This window comes from Anastrepha obliqua, chromosome 5 (genome assembly GCF_027943255.1).
Source record: "Anastrepha obliqua isolate idAnaObli1 chromosome 5, idAnaObli1_1.0, whole genome shotgun sequence".
Taxonomy (NCBI): Eukaryota; Metazoa; Arthropoda; class Insecta; order Diptera; family Tephritidae; genus Anastrepha; species Anastrepha obliqua.
In genome coordinates, this window is record NC_072896.1 from 118,894,108 (window position 1) to 118,899,126 (window position 5,019).

Below are 5,019 nucleotides of genomic sequence, written 5' to 3' on the forward strand. Positions count from 1 at the left end.
GAATAATAATTTCGGAGATACAGCCTTTGGAATATGTGCGCTCCAAGCCACTTTTATTGTTATTCAAAACTTTAAACGCGTTTTTCTCGGAACTGTGTTTTCAAAGTCGGTTGTCAAATGTTCTCGAAAACTACTCAACCGATCTTGATGAAATTTTACACAGGTGTTCGAAATACAATTTACTCGTGCTTGAACGAAGGATTTTGTTTTTTTTTTTCAATTACAACTATTTAAAAAAAACAAAATGTCAAGCAAATTTGAGCAAAATTTTCTTTTTTTTGCAAAAATGTCTGCCAAAATTCCAATTTTTACTTTTTTTCTTTCCTTCGTTCAAGCACGAGTTTATGGTCTTAACTAAAGCACTTATTTTTGTTTTTTAATTTTTGATGAGCCTGTCAGGAGTTATGCTGACAACGCGGACGCACCTTTTTTTCGAGGGGTCACGGGAAACGACGTCACAATGGAGGAGTTTTAATTTTTTTTTTTTGAAAATTTCAGAAATTATTCTTTAAATATGTATCTATAAGACAGAAACAAGTTTGAATTAAATAAATAATTTTCTACATAGAAAAAAAATATTGAAAATAGGCCTTTTGTTACCCGACGAAACCCTTGTAATCCCTTAAACAGATGGTAACTGGCGGCAAGAAATGGGTCACATACGACAATATTGTGGGAAAACCATCGTAGTCAAAGCGTGACGAAGCAGCTGAAATGGTGGCCAAATCAGGACTAACGGCGCGGAAGGTTCTACTATGTATTTAGTGGAACTTGAAGAAATCATTTATTATGAATTGCTTTCGTATGGCCAGAGTCAGCTTAAAACTGTTGGTCGCTCCATTTGTGGAACAACATCAAGACGCACACCCCAAATAGGAGGAGGAGCTCGGCCAAACACCCAAAAAAGGTGTAAGCGCCAATTATATATATATATTTCGTATGGCCAAACACTAAATTAAGATTTCTACTGTCAACAACTGGACCGTTTGAAGCTAGCGATTGACCAGAAACGGTCAGAATTGGTCAACAGAAGAGGTGTTGTGTTCCACCAGTATAACGCGCGGCCAAACACGTCTGTAGTGACTCGCCAAAAACACCGGGAGCTTGGTTGGGAAGTTTTTATGCATCCACCATATAGTACGGACCTGTCACCTTTTTCTCTCATTGCAAAACTTTCTGAGTGATACGAAATTTTGTATCAAGAGAAGATTGTGAAAATCGATTACCAAAGTTTTTCGCCTATAAGGACCAAGATTTCTATGAGAGTGGTATTATGAAGCTACCTTTAAAATGGAATCGGTGTACATTTGACCCAAATCGGACAATTCGAAACATCTTAAGAGTAATGAGAAGAACTAAAAGATTCACCAGTCTTGAGACGCTGAAAAAACCGTTGCCCGCGAGTGGGCTAAAATAGCTGAAAGTCACATTCGGACAGCTTGCGATTCGTTTCTGGACGGTCTCAAGGCCATAGTCAAGACAAAAGGTTGTCATATCGAGCAAAAGTAAACTGATTCTTAAGGGGACAGATACCTGTAAAATTTCAAAAAAAAAAAAAATTATTTTTGTTTTTCATAAGATGTTAATATAATCCTTTAAGAATATGTCAAAAAATTTTTAGAACGTAAATTTAAGTATTTCTTATATTATAGATCGTCAACCGTGACGACGCTATTCTTTGCGTTCGAGCGCTGGGAGAGGAATGTTCATGTATTCAAACTTTAGACGCGTTTTTCACAAAACTATATTTTTCGAATTGGCGTACACGATAACTCGAATAGTTATTGACGGATTTCCTTGAAATTTTGCACACATCTTTTTTATGATATTTATTTCTATGTGAATTTACAATTTCGAAATTGTTTAAAAAATATATTAGGAGGTTGAATTAGTTTTAAAGGTGACACACAGATGGCGCTATTTATCACTTTATCGCGTTGGCAATACTGAATATATATTCATGACAAAGCCTCATCCCTAGGCTTTGTTTATCAGTATCTGTCATTTCGCTGAAGTATAAACAACGCAGTGTTTTCGTACTCCGAGTATGTCAACTTTCGTGCCGTCGAATCGCAATTTGCGGGAAGCTTTGCTTTTCTGCTTCAATTTGAAAAAAAAAAAATACAGCCCAAGCCCGTGAATTGCTGCTGGAGGTCTACCCAGACCATACTCCGTCGATTTCAACATGTGAGTACTGGTTTCGACGATTCAAAAGTGGTGATTTTCACACCGAAGACAAGGAGCGTCTTGGCCAGCCCAAAAAGTTCGAGGGCGCGGAATTGGGGGAATTGGTAAACGAGGACTCGTGCCAAACCCAAGAAGAGCTTGCTGAATCATTGGGCGTTCATAAATCAACCGTTTGCAAGCGTCTAAAAGCGATGGGAATGATCCAAAAGCAAGGACATTGGGTCCCGTACGAGTTGAAGCTGCGCGACGTCGAACGGCGATTTTTTACGTGCGAATTGCTGATCGAGCGAAAAATCGGAAGGGTTTTGACTGGCGACGAAAAATGGATCCACTACGATAACCCAAAACGCAAAAAATCATGGGGTTTGCCCGGCCACGCATCAACGTCGACGGCCAAGCAGAATATTCACGGCAAGAAAATCATGCTCTGCATTTGGTGGGATCAGGTCGGCGTCGTATATTTTGAGCTGCTCCAACCGGGCGAAACAATCACGGGGGATCGTTACCGACTGCAATTGATGCGTTTAAGCCGGGCATTGAAAGAAAAACGGCCGGAAACGGTAAAAAGGCACGACAAGGTTATTTTGCAACATGACAACGCTCGGCCGCATGTTGCTCAACCTGTCAAAAAATACCTTGGAACGCTTGGCTGGGAAGTGTTACCCCACCCGCCGTATAGTCCAGACATAGCTCCCTCCGATTATCATTTGTTCCGGCATATGAGTCTCGATTTGGCGGACCAGCGGTTCTCCTCGTACGAGGCTACCAAAATATGGGTTGAGTCATGGATAGCCAAGCAGCGGCCAGAATTTTGGAGAAACGGCATCCGGAAATTGCCCGAAAGATGGGCGAAAGTTGTAGCTAGCGATGGCCAATACTTCGAATAAAATATTTTGTACCGTTTTTTCACAATAAAGCCCCAAATCTTCGAAAAAAACCTTTAAAACTAATTCAACCTCCCAATAATTTTTTCGAAGCAAAAATAGTAGGAAAATTCGCCCCAAAATTCATTTTTTTAAGCATTTTATTCCGCGAATTTTTTTTTCCATTTGTTTTTAATTGATATAGAAATTTTGTCCTTAAAAAACAAACAAATTTTTGTTTTTCGTATTCAGGTCACTGACGCCAATTGAGAAGCCCCGCTGCGACCTTCCTGGAAGAATTGAGTGTACATCCGCCATTTTAAATGATTAAAATAAAAAAAAAGTTTTAAATTATTGTAATGTAAAGGGTGATTTTTTAAGAGCTATAGGAAAGTTTTTCAAAAAGACACAAGTAAAATTCAGAAAAATGCATGAAATTTTTATTTAAATCGATAATACAGTCTATATAATTTAATGTTTGAGATTATTTCATGCAAATGTGGACCGCGACTGCGCTTCAAATGGTCCATCCACTTAGTCCAATTTTGGCATACTCTTTCCAATATTTCGGCCGGTATCTCACATATAAATGCTTTAATGTTGTCTTCCAATGCGTTAATTGAAGCAGGCTTGTCTGCATAGACATGAGCTTTAACATAGCCCCACAAAAAATAATCTAAAGTCGTTATATCGCAAGATCTGTGTGGCCAATTGACAGGTCCCGAACGTGAAATAAAATGTTCACCGAACTTGCCTCTCAACAAGTCCATTGTTACGCGTGCTGTGTGGCATGTGGCACCATCTTGCTGAAACCACATGTCATGCAAGTCAAGCTCTTGCATTTTGGGCAAAAAAAAGTTGGATATAATTTCAGGGTAGCACTCACCATTCACAGTTACGTTACGATTCGCAGCATCCTTGAAGAAGTACAGGTACGGTCCAATGATACCTCCAGCCCATAAACCGCACCAAACTGTGACCTTTTCTGGATACATTGGTAGCTCTTGCAATTCTTCTGGCTGATCTTGACTCCAAAATCGACAATTCATTGATCCATTGATCCAAAAATGAGCTTCGTCGCTGAACACAATTTTTCGATAAAAAAGTGGATCTTCGGCCAACTTTCCAAGAGCCCATTCACCAAAAATTCTGCGTTGCGGTAGTTCGTTCAGCTTCAATTCTTGCACCAGCTGTATTTGAAAGGCTTCACACCTTTTCCACGCTGTTGAGTAACAGAGGCCCAATTGCTACGAATCTATAATTGATGGTCATCATTAACACTGGCCGATACAGCTGCGATATTTCCTTCAGTTCGCACTCTACTTAAGCGTGTTGGTGGTTTGATGTCCAATAATGTAAATTTGGTTCTAAATTTAGTCACAATAGCTCGAAAAGCCGCTTCAGTGGGTCGATTAAACTGAACATAAAATGGAAGAAGTGCGCGATAAAGTTTCTTAACAGAACACACATTTTTATAGTAAAATTCAATGATTTGCAAGCGTTTTTCGTTTATAAGACGATTCATGGTTAAATTATAGACCAAACTGAAGATGGTTGACAGTGAAACAAAACACGAAACGTGCATCACCTGTTTAAACCAACTGCTGAAGAAGATAATAGCTAAAAAATCACCCTTTATAAATATACTGTAAGCCAATTTTAAGAAAAATATATTGACTTCTTCATTTTACATAATTTTAATGAAAATCAAGGAAAATACGGCCGTTTACAGGTTCCCTTAAATAAAGTTTTGAATTTTACGCAAAAATAATGGATTTATTTTTCTTTAAACTTGTATTACAATTCATAAAATAAAACAAAAAAAAAAATAAAAATCAGTGTAATTTTTGATTTACCTGAAACGAGCACTTTATATATCAAAAGTCAATGATTTATTAAACTGCATACCTGAATTTTCTCTACAAATTCTTTGCTAAGCTTTTAACTCTATTTCCAGCATTTTTATATA